Source organism: Ambystoma mexicanum, chromosome 8, assembly GCF_040938575.1.
Source record: "Ambystoma mexicanum isolate Mex_15411 chromosome 8, UKY_AmexF1_1, whole genome shotgun sequence".
Taxonomy (NCBI): Eukaryota; Metazoa; Chordata; class Amphibia; order Caudata; family Ambystomatidae; genus Ambystoma; species Ambystoma mexicanum.
In genome coordinates this window covers 1724542296-1724556371 of record NC_090929.1, presented here as the reverse complement: position 1 = coordinate 1724556371, position 14076 = coordinate 1724542296, and positions in this window count along the sequence as shown.

Genomic DNA, 14076 nt, shown 5'->3' with positions numbered 1-14076 from the left:
CCAGCACTGGTGCTACTTAGCATGCATGTGCGAGGGGCCTGGAGGAAGGTCGGCTGGGGTGTGGCCCCTCGTGCTGCTCACCTTGCTTGGAGCTCCTGGAAACACGTCTGCTTCTGTCAGACGTCTGAGCAGAAGCCCTGTGCTTCTGCTTGTGCACGCATGCGCACGTGTGCACCACCCAACGTGGCCAGGTTGCTGTAGTTCTTGGCCCTGTGTCTGCTGGGAAAGGTAGCCTGGAGGATCATTTTCCTGCAGAAAGGGCATACAAAGCATTTAATAAGGCTGGAAAGTTTCCTGTGTGTGTGTCTTCATGCTCGTTGTCACTGGGCCATGTCTGACACCTACATCCGACCTCCGCCAACCATCAGTGTGACTTTAACAGCCAAAGGGTGCAGAATACTGTCTACAGCATGAAGTGGATCAAGCACATATACAGGCAAGAAAAGAACATACATCAACATCACTAAATGGACATATCAATTATGTACTCACCAAAATTGATTGCAGACATGCCGTGGAAAAAACATACATAATCGCCACTAGGGGTGTTAACACAAGTAGTACAGCAGCAGACAGGCCAGAGATATGAAGAAAGTACAATGCCCTTGTGTAAATGGTTGTAACACCGAACCATACTTGCGAGCCCATGGTTAGGGGAAGCAGGAGTGGCATATGTGAGGCAGGACCCCAAGCTGCAAACACATACATAAGACAAGCTTGAAGGGCCCAGCTGGAACAGACAGTGGATGCTTTCAAAAGCCACAAAGCACCACACCGTCACATGAATGCACAATAGACAAGCAATTTTAAACTATATTAACTAATTGAACTAACTATAAAAATCAAAAATGGCCACATACGACCCGGGGGGAAGGCACCCAGGAGGCGGGAGGTGCGGGGTGCACCTGAACACCCACATGCGATGATGTTGAGATAAAACCCGACCTGTGTGGAGATAAGTCGTCGTCCTCCTCACCCTCTGAATCAAAAGGTGGACGTGGCACAGTACCCTGACCAAGCCTATGCACAGCTTGCCCCTCGTCGGCAGCAAATCTGCAGGACCGGTGAGCCTGGTTCTGTGCGGCGATGACACGTAGGTCAGCATGCAGAACCTTGCATGATACACGTGTTTCCTCTTGCAAGTTAACACGTGTAACATGGAGTTCTTCCTGCATGGCCTTGCATGACATCTGGAGCACCTCCCGGGAAGCACGTAGCTCAGCCGAGATGGTATTCTGAAGCTGCTCCAACCTTTCCTCTGTCCGCTGCCTCTGGGACATCAAGAGCACACCCAGAGTAGATCTGAGGGATTTATGGTCATCCCTCAGGGCCTCCCTGTGTGCCTCTGCGTGTGCAGCAAGTGCTTGACGCAGAGACACCATTTCAGCCCGGTGTGCCCTGTCTGAGGCCGCCATGCCAGCCTGAGCGAGCGGGCCTTGGACTGTGCCGCCCGCTGCTGGAGATCCACCTGCCAAGCAGGGGGGAGCACGGATTGGGCCACACGTTCCATGCTCTGAGCGATATTATCAAATGCTGCCCCCTGTTGTTCGGAATTGGCAACCATGGCTTGCTTCCACTCAGTATACCCCGGTGGTGCACAGCCACCGCATTGCTGGGCTTGACACCCGCGGGGCCCAAGGAGCCGCGGTCCTTGTTGGGTTGGCACCGCCCGCGGCTGCAGGACTACATTCCTCCGTTGACGTGATGCCCCAGGCACATCAGCAACTGGTGTGGAGTGTGACCCTGCGTCCCGATCCACCACAGGCGGAGGTCCCACCACCGTCTGGCCCCTCAGTGCAGGTGTCACGGACAAAGGATCGTCCACATCAGAAGCACTCACCATTGACAAATGAACATGATGCGCATCCAACTCAACATTGTCGTCAGAGTGATCATCCGAGGTAGACTCATTGCCAGCCCTAGACACGATGGTCTGGAGCACAAGTGGGTTCTCGTGGCCTACCACTCCACAACCCCCACTTGTGCTGGGTTGCTGGTGTGATAGCAACCCTGTATCTGGCCTGACATCACCATCCTCTGGCTCCATTACATCATCATCTGAAAAGTGGAAAAAACAAACATGAGTACACATGTCAGAAGCACATAACCCACACACACATAGACATTACATTGACAGCCACCACATAAAGCAGACATGTCACACACATATGAGAACCTGGCATGCATCCAGTTGCATTGATATGCAAACACATCCCAAAAGCAGAAATGGATGTGTCTAAATAGCAAAGCCTACACAAGTACAAAATGGAGTATATCACCTCTATTATACAACACCTTGGTCAGGCACATGCCACAGGCAGAAAAGACAGATGGCAACAAAGAGATGGCACATACCATAAGCATGTCTGAACTGCAAATTGACCACAGCTGCAAGTGAATCCAAACACACAATGACACACGTAATATGCATGTACACATGCATCACTAAACCATTATCAACAATATAGCTTCATCCATCTGCAGCTTGGTCCGCACCGGGTGTCATGGGCCATGTAGATATAGTGAATGTACCGAGCAAAGCAAGGGCCTGCAACCAGGCATGAGGGACCATAACGCCCAGTACGGTCTGAGCTGCAGGCCATGAAGCCTCAAGAACACCCCTCAGGGTCTGATTGAGCACATTGTGCTATGAATGTGCCCTATTCCATTATTCCGTGTGTAAATTCTTCAGGGCCAGGCCGCACCATATTAGCTAAGTGGGCCTGGGCGTACGTACACATACTGCACAATAGTGCACCTTCAGGATTATGCCAGTTCAACATGACGTGCGCAATGCAGAAATCTCACCAGCATTAACGTCAATCAACTACATATTAGTCAGTCAACAAAAAAGCTGCAGAAAAAACATGTGTAAATGAACACTTTCACACACACATAAGTGAGTAGCCGCAATGTTGCACTAAACAACGTTGAAGCTGCTTGCAAATGTACATGTGAAATCCTTCAAAAACACCCCTTCCCCTGTACACCTGTATTGTGAACATGAACAGCATCCAATACAGCAAAGCCATCAGCTACTACGCTGCTTGCTTTAATGTATGTGAAAGTGTACACATACACACGTGAAGGCAGCTCCACAGTCATTACAACCCGATTAGCAGGCTACATTCAATCTGTGCCCTATACCAGTTGGTATAGGCCGCAGATTGACCTATCAACTTTCCTAAACACCCACTAGGGTGTTCCAATACTGAGTACATGTGTCACAGGATGCATCTGTGCCCGTGGCATTCATGACAGAGAAGGGATGAAAATCTGAACATACATGCCAGGTCACTTTCACATTGCAGAAGTGAGTAGGCATGTAGAACGGTGTAACACGGCTCAGAAGTGGGTTGATGCAGTGCAGGACATGTGTATGTTACCCACTATCTACATGAACAAGTACATTCTGATGTCAATCAATAAACACGAAGGTAGTGTAAGGGCAAGTTCAGGCATCACATGCAATGTGCATGCAATGGGTTGCATGGCTACAGACAACCCCCCCTAAGTGAAAATGCAGGGAGGCATTGCATGGCAGCGAAAGTGTGACCAGAGACCTGTGTATTGGCAGACAGTGTTGACTAGCGTCAATTGCATTGTCTGAGTCAACTGACAACACAGCAGATGAGAATGGGACAGTAAGCAGGACACATGAGGAACCCTCAGTAGTACACCCATGTGTGCAGAAGCCACTACACCAGTTGAACAGAGTCAGGGGGCCTGAAACAGGCCCCACACAGACTGTGACACCCTAAACATGTGCGTGATGCAGGACTGAGCCAGAGTGGGCATGGATTGGATGATCAAATGCCATTAAATGTATGTCATCCTGAACACGTACTACAATGATCATCTGGGCAAGGACACATAGGGGCATGCATGGAATGCACATGGAGCATGAATGGGCACTCATGTCCCTGCGCAGCATCTGCCATCTGCACAGTCTGAGTGAGACATCCTGCATCAAGGACAAAGGATGTAAACCACTGTATGTGTCTGGCAGGTTGACAGGGGGAAGTGTGCATGTACACCGGAGCTTTGAACAGGCCAGTGCAGTATTCCAACATGATACCCACCAGTGACATGGTGAAATTGCGGTTCAGGGGGGTGGAGGGGCAAGGGAGCATGCCTACATGGAGTACCCGCATGCAGGCAGAACACACATGCACGTCAGTCATGCAATGACATAGTCCCAGTGCGGAGTGGAAAGACACCCCAGGCTACATGCAGAAGGGCCAGTGAGCTGGAACATGGACCGGAGGGGCAGCCGGGTGACTAACATGTGAGCAGAGTGCAGGTGTAGTGAGGAGGACAGTCCCCATCTGCTGTACATGTCCAGCATCCTGCACAGCAGGCACGCATCAGTGAAGCATTGCATGACTCGCACATGAGAACCATGTACACATAGCATGTAGTGGCAGTCAAGCACAACACATCACACAAGCAAACCACACATGGTCTGGACAAACACGCGACAACACTCACTGGACAGGGCATCAAAGTCCAGCATCTCTCCCACTGCTTCGTACAATTCTGCCTGTATGAACTCGGCAACTATCGACTCGTGCGGAGTGAGATCTACCTCTTCAGGTGGTAACCCACCGCCAGTCACCTGAGTCATGTCATAATTGGAGGCACGCTTTGCCTTAGTACAGTGTTGGAGGTCATCCCAATGCTTTTTGCACTCCTGAGCTGTGCGCACCTCATGTCCGAATGCACTGACATTTTCTGCAACGTGCTTCCAGTGGGACATACGCTGGGCAGCCGTAGTGTGACAATTCGGGCCCACTAGCATATCACGGTTGTGTCCCGACACGTAGTCCACAAGGACGTCCAGTTCCTGCTTGCAGAAAGACTTCTTCCTCGACGTGCCAGAGGCCGGAGCCGTGTCTGGGGTCCCAACCTCTACTGCAGGTGCAACCTTCCTCCTCTTGGACAGTGGTCCGGACCCTGACTGGCAAATTCCGCTCTGATCAGTATGGGCAGTGGCGCTGGTGGATTGAACCAAGGGAGTGGCAGGTGGAACCAGGATGGAAGCCCTTACTTGTGTCGGTGGCTGCTGGGTGCCCCTGACTTGACCCTGCGCAGCAACATCTGCTGTGCTAAGGTCACTGACTGGGACTGTCCTGGATGGTAGACTCACAGCCAGGGTGCTGTCGGCTGCATCTGCCCATGCACTTGCCAACACCCGTCTGTTCGGGGCAGCAGATGACAATACTGCCCCAGGGACATGTGCCTCGGTCAGGGCAGCCCTGCGTGCACTTCCCATGTGCCTCCTGACCTCCTGGAAATCATCCTGGGACTCTTCAGGTGCCAACGCAGCATGCACTGGCGGACCCTGAACCTGGATGGTGGTGTCCACAGCTGCAACTGCAGCTAACACTACCCTTGGGCCCGTGGCAGTCGATGAAACGGACTGCTGGGTCACATGGGCGCCAGTGCCAGATGCAAGAGCTGCATCTCCCGGAACCACAGGGGGTGGTGGCATGACTGCACCAACACATGGCACAACATCGTACCGAACTGGCGCACCCCTGCCTCTTCCCCCTCTACGGCCACCCTGGACACCCTGGAGTCCCCTACTCCCTGGTCATCCTGGACACGTCCCTGACCATGCCCGCCATGTGGAGTATGCCCAGCTGAGGCACCCCTCACCTTTCGTGGCCTCCCAACCATGGCACAGATGGAGTAGTGCCGGCACAGATGGAGTAGTTCCAATGGGAGGTGTACACGACAATTGTCCTGGGCATTTGGGGTGAAGGGGATGGGATACAAGATGTTAACAGCACCCCTGTGCACCTGCAAGGCTGTATGTGACCCCGGTGATAAAGTGACAGGTCACGCAATGCTCAGGCACCCCAAAACTGCAGTAAAACTGTGCACGCAACCCCCGGTAGCCCACGTGTGTGGAATGAACCTCCCGCAGTACGCTGTGGACCCCAGGGACACGAAAAACACGTACGCGTGGGACACCCAGGCTACTAAGACCTTGAAAATGGGTACGCGATACACAGGGGCACCCGCAGTGGGAAAAATAGTATGCGCGACTCACCGTCTGACTAGCGTCACAATGAAAAACATGCATAGCCAATATGCCCGCCAAAAGAAGAGATACGTCCTTAATCCGCTGTGAAGTTGTGATGGCGCGCGACACAACCAGAAGTCGCAACACACGTCGGTCTCCACGAAAGGCACGTACAGCAAACTGCTGGCCCCGCTCACCTTTAACCCGTGCTGAGGGAAACGCCTGTGCACGTCACGTCACTTACGCGCTTAGGCCCTTTCCTCGAATTACACCCATTAACACGCGGACGTGCTGTTTTTTCACGTGCTGAATCACTATGCACCCGTGATGAGGGAAACGCCTGCACCTGTTACGTCACAGATGCGCTTATGCGCTAAGGGCCTTTCCTCAAATTACACGCTGATGTGCTGTTCTTTCACGTGCCAAATCACTCTGTATCAAGCTGGCCACGCGACAACACACAGAAGACCACGCTCCTGCCCAGAAGGCTGAATTACTTCCCCCAAGAGCCCCGAGCCGACTCCCACAAGCCATCTGCTGCTGCCTGCTGGCCACGTGCCCTGCTATTTGGTGCCTGCACGTCAGCCATCTGCAGGGGTCCAGTTGCTGTGACCACCCCTGCTGGAACAGAAGACTCCCGACTGAAGTTCCATCTCTCCACAGCTCAGCACCAGGGCCCAGTTGCGCACCCACACCTGCCACGGGGGTTGCCATGTCAGGGCAAACACCATCTGAGACCACTGACAACCCCCAGCCAGAGAGGCAGAGGGTTACCAGCTTCAGTGCCGCAGAAGTTGGTATCCTGGTGGAGCAAGTCCTGGTGCATTATGATGCCCTCTTCGGAATACCACGCACCGACAATGATGGACAGAAGAGGATCTGGAAGGACATTGTGGCTGCCATCAACGTGGAGGGGGTGGCAGCCCGCGACATACGACACATCCGGAAGCGCTGGGAGGACTTCAGGTCCAGGACCCTCAGGAAGACCCGGCACCTCTTGGAGGCAGTGGATGCAGAGGGGTGCCGGGTCCGCCTTACCAACGACCAGATGAGGGTCCTGGAACGTATACACCCAGTGCTTCACCTCCAGGTCCTTGAGAGGCATACCCATCCGGAGTCGAGCGGTAAGTGTCCATGTGTACTGATTGGACGCAGTGCATGTTGAGGTGTGCCAGGTGTGTGCAGCTTGGACATATGTCTTGAAAGGCCCATGTATGGATGTGCATGTGCAGGGACATGAGCCTGCTGCATGTGAGTCCAGTCATGTGTGAGGCACATCAATGGTGTATGTGTTCAAATGCATGATGCACAAATGCATGTTGGGATGCACACATGTTCGCATTTCTGTGTATATACTATGGCATGGTTGGGGTGTGACACATGGATGTTGGTTCCACCTTCATGTACGTGCACGGCATACATGTGCGTGTGTGTGTTTGACATGTGTGCAAATGTGATACGCCATGGTTGCATGTGACACAGACCTGTAGGAACACCATTGGCAGATGTGACATAGTTGCCGATGATTGCACTGTGACAGGTGGTGGATATGTACAGATGCATGTCTGTCTGTTGGCGTGTGTGCATGTGTTCAGCATTCCCCATGTTCATGCTGTTGTGTGCGTATGGATGCTGCTGCCTGCTGCACAATTCCTTTCATATTCTGCATGTGTGTGGGTTCAAATGATATGAGTGTTGGGGAGTGTGATGGCATCTGTGAAGTTTGACACTGCCACTCATGTGCAACTTTGACATGTGTATCCGACCATTGTACAGTGCCCTGATATCTGTGTTCTGTCTCTCCCCATCTGCAGCGTCGACTGATGAAGATGAAGAGAGCGGAGATGGTGCTGTGGAGCACAGCGGCAGGGATCCCACCACCAGCCGGAGACGCAAGGCCCAGCTCTCCTCCCATGTTGTCATCTCTTCGGGGAGTGAGGAGTCTGGTGCCGCGTCCGCAGCTGCAGTTGCCGAGGGAAGGTCCAAGAGGCGGAGGTCGAAGGTGGACTCATCGGAAGCAGAAGGGGCAGCTGAGCCCCCACAGGGGCCTATGGAGGAAGATGGCACGTAGTCATCCAGGTTGGTGGGGATTTGGTTGAGGTGGAAGCCATGGAAGGCCCACGCATGGGGCCTGGAGCGGGGCATTCCACTGGTGCTAGTGATGCAGCCCAGGAGGCAGCACAGGCCGCCGTGGAGGTGCCTGTGTGTAATCCTGTCCCTGATCCTGTGACTGAATCATCCTGCACCAGCAGGGATGCCTTCGTCCAGACCCGTCTTCAGGGAGGGGATGCGCGAATATCAACTGGCCTTCCTCTCCCTGCGGACGTGGCAATCCGGGACCGGGTTGAGCCTGTCCTAGCTGGGGTGGCGTTGCGGCAACGTGGTATTCGGGATGACGTGCAGGGTTCTCGTGAGGACAATGCACGTCATTTCGAATACCTCATTGACCACGTCGGCCTACTAGGACAGGTCACCAAGGCTGGTTTCCTCTGCATGCTGGATCTTCTAGCAACCCCCTCCTCAACTGAACCCCTTATGCACCAGTCAGCCTCCGTGCCATCTTCCTGCCCAAGTATCACCTGGGCACCCTGTGGAGCTGCCCCTGAACCAGCGGTCAGGCTGGTGGAGGACACATCCCTGCCACAGTTGGGAGTTGGAGGTCCAGCAGGGTTGGCCAACCCAACAACTGGACCCCAGCAAGAGGAGGACGTGCAGGCATCGACCAGAAGGGCACATGCACGACAGCAGCAGGCTCAGGGTGGGAGTCATGATGGCTCGGGCCTTCAACATCACAGGGGCAGGCATCGGCCGGAGGGCAGGAGGACCCTGGATTGCAAGTGTCTTCCGTGTGGCAGCGGTTGGGCCAGCGGATAGATGCGGAGCGGTGGCGGGCAGAGGAGGCACGGCTCACTATGGTGAGGGCGGAGAACTCCATGCGCAGGGCATTGAGGCAGGCTGAGTGCTTCGAGACCTCGAGGCCAGGGAAGAGGCCCGCCTCCGGGACATCGACATGGAGTTCGATGATGCCCTGGCCCGGAACATCAACAAGTGAGCCGTTGGATTTGCCCGCCGCCATTGTACATAGTTCATTAGTGTTAGGTTTCCTTTGTTTTTTCTTTTATTTTGGAGTTAATGGACATTGCTCCACTTCGTGTATATACTTTTTTATTCATAGGACTTTTTTGAAGTTTCCTTTTGTTTGTGGATCATGGACCATTTGGACTTCCATTGCATATAGTTGCAGACTTTTACATACTTTCTTTTTCTATTTTCCCATGGATCAATGGTTTTCTTTTATATGTCGTTCATTTTTTATTCCTTGGATTACCATTTTTTTTGTTATATCTGTCATTGTATTTTGATTGCATTTTTTTTGTTATATCTGTCATTGTATTTTGATTTTCAAGTTTGATTTCCTCTATGTTACTTCATTATGTTTTCAATACATTTATTCTAACTTCATGATTAGTGTTGTGTTGTGTTCCATCATTGGTTTTGTGCATGTCTCAATGAACATTGCCTCAGTCATGTGTTGCCACTGAGTGGCTCTGTTGTGCTTTCATGCATGGGCATGGTGGTTCTTTTAAGACTGTCATGGCATGGGTAATTTGGGAGTGAGTTCTGTGGATGGTTGCATGCTTGTACTGGGGGGCAAGGGGGATTTGGGTTGGCATTAGGGACATGGGTCTGTTTTGTTAGGACATGTTGTTTGGTGGGCCATGTGTTGGGGCCTGCTGGCAGGTGCCCGTCAATGGGGGTCGGTGGGGGTACAGATGAAAATGATTCGGGGCCTGCTGGCAGGTGTCCGTCAATGGGGGTGGGTGGGGTGTGGAGGGACATGAGTCAGGGCCTGCTAGCAGGTGCCCGTCACTGCTGGGTGGGTGGGGGTGCAGGGGGACATGAGTCGGGGCCTGCTGGCAGGTGCCCGTCAATGGGGGTGGGTGGGAGTGCAGGGAGACATGAGTCAGGGCCTGCTGGCAGGTGCCCGTCACTGCTGGGTGGGTGAGGGTGCAGGGGGACATGAGTTGGGGCCTGCTGGCAGGTGCCTGTCAATGGGGATGGCTGGGTGTGCAGGGGGACATGAGTCGGGCCTGCTGGCAGGTGCCTGTCACTGCTGGGTGGGTGGGGGTGTAGGGGGACATGAGTCAGGGCCTGCTGGAAGGTGCCCGTCAATGGGGGTGGGGGGGGTACAGGGGGATATGAGTCGGGGCCTGCTGGCAGGTGCCCATCACTGCTGGGTGGGTGGGGTGCAGGGAGACATGAGTCGGGGCCTGCTGGCAGGTGCCCGTCAATGGGGTTGGGTGGGGGTGCAGGGGGACATGAGTCGGGGCCTTCTGGCAGGTGCTCGTCACTGCTGGGTGGGTGGGGGTACAGGGGGACATGTGTCGGGGCCTGCTGGCAGGTGCCCGTCAATGGGGTTGGGTGGGGGTGCAGGGGGACATGAGTCGGGGCCTTCTGGCAGGTGCTCGTCACTGCTGGGTGGGTGGGGGTACAGGGGGACATGTGTCGGGGCCTGCTGGCAGGTGCCCCTCAATGGGGGTGGGTGTGGGACATGTGTCGGTGCTCCTGAGTGTATGGTGCCATGTGGGCTGCCCACAGGGCATGCCCAGTGGTGTAGGTTAGTCCCCTGTGGGGTGGACTGCCTTCGGGTCATGCCCAGAGGTGTAGGCTAGTCCCCTGTGGTATGGGCTGCCTGCGGGGCATGCCCAGGGGTGTAGGCTAGTCCCCTGTGGTGTGGGCTGCCTGCAGGGAATGGGGAGAGGGGAAAGGGCACACCCGGGAGGGCCCACACTGCCAAATTGCGTGTAAAAGTCCACACGCACCCCCGGAACACACATACCCCACCCACGCTAGCGAAGACACGTGTAAAAGTCCACACGCACCCCCGGAATACACGTACTCCGCCCGCGCTAGCGAAAATGCGTGTCAAAGTCCATGCACACCCTCGGAATACGTGCAGGCAGCCCATCCACCCTTCCCATGCCCAAAAGGCAGCCCATCCATCCTCCCCACGGCCCACAGGCAGCCCACACCACAGGGGGGACTTTTCCCACGCATTTTACCTAATGCGAGTGGGGTACGTGTATTCCGGGGGTGCACGTGGACTTTTACATGTGTTTTCGATAGCGCGAGCGGGGTATGCGTATTCCGAGGGGTGCACAGGGAGTTTTCCACACGTTTTCGTGGTTGGGGGGCTGTATGCTGGTCCACTGGCCTTTGCGCCATGTAGGGGATTTGTGCGATGTTTTTGGCGCACGGGGCGGGGTTGGGGGCGATACTGGCACTGCTGCAGGGTCGCTGCACTGCTCTGCACCACGGCTGGTTTTGGATGTTGAAATCCATGAATACGCTGTGCGCTGAAATGGGTTTTGGCACACGCCGCTGGTGCAGACTGATGCACACGCACTCTGTACACCAGCGGCGTGTGCCACTTGTGCACCAAATTCTTTGAATTACCCCCTAAGTGAGTTGTTGAAGGAGGTGTGCATTGTGCTATAAGAGTTGGTGTTGTGGTAATCGTACATGATTGCATTTGGTAAGAGTGCAGTGTGTTTGCATGATTTTAGTCGTGTTAATGGTATGAATGGGGAGGTCCTTATGTTAATGTTATGTAGACTCCTCGATTGATCCTGTAGTGTCTGTGGAAACTGAATCAGGAAGTGAGTATGTGGGCCTGCGGGGCCTCTGAGGGACCCTCGGATGTGGAAACAAGGCACAGTCACCACACACAAATAGATTTGCCAAACACGAGGTTCTGTTGCCAAAATCTAGGGTTTATTGCAATACAAAATAGTCCCAGTTGGCCAAGTGGTCCCACGCCCCGCGACATGTGTCTAACAAACCTCGGGGAATGCAAGAGAGTGCGAGACGTACATCAGTTACATATATACAAACAGAGCACCTTACAATCAGCAATGACACAGTATGACACATTCGATGCCGCCCTCAATTCATTTCCCTTTGAATTAGAGGCGATGATTGACCATCGTGACAAATATGACACCTTAGACCACCATATTTAGTAGCAGTTTGCAATCTCCAGTTTTAGACACACCATTCTTTGTTTGTGAGAACACAGCGTTTCTGTTTTTCATGGGCAAGCTGAGCGTAGGAGACTGGCACATACCTGGCCTCACTATCTCTTAGTTTCGATTCTCGCTCTAGAAGTCAGCCCGCTTTCCGGGGCCTCACTGGGCTCAGAAAGGGGGGCCGTAAAGAAGATCATAATTCAACTCTTTAAATGCTAGTTTCGTACATTGCTATTCTTTCAGGAGACTCGCTGGCATTCGTGTACTGATTATTTGCCTTGCTCCCTGTCTTCAAGGATATGTGAGGGAGGGAATCGGGCATTCCTGTCTGGCTCTCCAGTGTAATGTTTCAACATGTTTCTTAGCCTTGGACCATTGAAGCGAAATAATATCTACAGCAAAGCAGTTTTACATGAGGCAAAGTGGCAACGTTAGAGGGAACAGAGAGAGAAAACAAAATGGCGATTCTGGTCATCTTAAAATGGCTTCACTCTAGTTAAACTAATAGCTACGTAATAACCAATGACTAATGAATATATATTCTTACACTGTAAATGAGGCGGTTGGTCTTCGGCCAACCAATTATCATTCATTTCCGGACCCTCAAGGGGTGTTTGGTTTTTCTGGACTGACAGAATGAAACACCATAATTTGTCTAACCTAATTTTTGGCAATTTTTTAAAAATTGGCTGATCTGATTAACACCACATTTGAAAAGCCACAGTTTCAGGACCAAGCTGTCACTCCTTGGGCACAAAAATCCATCCAGTGGTTCGGGCTGTGGGTGGGACGGAAATAGTTTTCAATGCAAGTCAATCGAGATGTGAAACATTTTGGGACCCCTTCCTATACCCTTGCTGGCCCTGATGAAACTACACCAAACATCCTGAAACAAAAGAGGCCAGGCTTTATATTTTTGGGAATGTTTAGTGCAGATTTGTAGAATGGTGCCAAAGTTATAAACCACCCAAAAGTACTCCTACTCTGGGGAGAGCAACTGCGACATAACTACCGGGTGGCTATGGCTGTAACGGATAAAGTACCCCCAGCGTGCATTATACAGATACTGCAAGCCACTAGTGGGGTCTGTGGCCAAATAGAGGAACGAGGCCGAAGGCCGGGTGCCTTTATAAGGTCATGCAGCCCTGAGGCGACTTTCAATATCCTTCTATTTACTGTAGAGGGTATTTTATCCCTTCTAATGTGCGGCTACACACTATCAACCCATGGACTTCCTGGCCGCTGGCTTCATCTAATGCGCGAGATCTTCCATAATAAGTGTTGCAGAATGAATAAAAGCTCATATGCAGCGTCTACTGTGTGGCAGAAAAACGATTTAACAGCTAAATAAAATGCATTGAAAAACCGTTTTCATTTTGTGCTTTAGAATAAGTACTAGGTTGCCCCTGTTTTCCGGCCCCAGCCTGGGCCAGAGTCTACACTTTCCCAACACTAGGCCAGGGATGGTCCCCATGAGAACCACCCCCCCACCCCTCTGGCCAGCTGCATAGGGAGGGGCGCTGCACCTGTTAAATAAAATTGCTGTTAACAGGAGATGGGCGACACCCCGAGTTCTTACCTTGCCCCTTTATTAGACACAGACGTTAAGGTGGATTTTATAGCGCAGCCAACAGGGACTCCTCTTCATTTATACAAAAACACCTTTTCCCTCATGAAATACTTCCAATTCTCTGTTCCTATTTCCCTTCCCTAATTTCCCCTAGAAGGAGTTCCTGTAAATGGGGGAATCTTCTCTGCCAGCCAACCCTTCCTCTGAGTAGGCGTCTCAGGGAGACTCATAGGGTGGGACGTACACAACAGACCCTGCCTAATGCCTGGTACCGCCCGCTGAAGCGTGAGGCCGGAGGATGCCTCAGTGGGTGGTTCCACCCCTTCCTCTCAGGTGTCTCAGGGAGACGCATAGGGTGGGACGTACACAACAGACCCTGCCTAATGCCTGGTACCGCCCGCTGAAGCGTTAGGCCGGAGGATGGCTCAGTGGGTGGTTCCACCCCT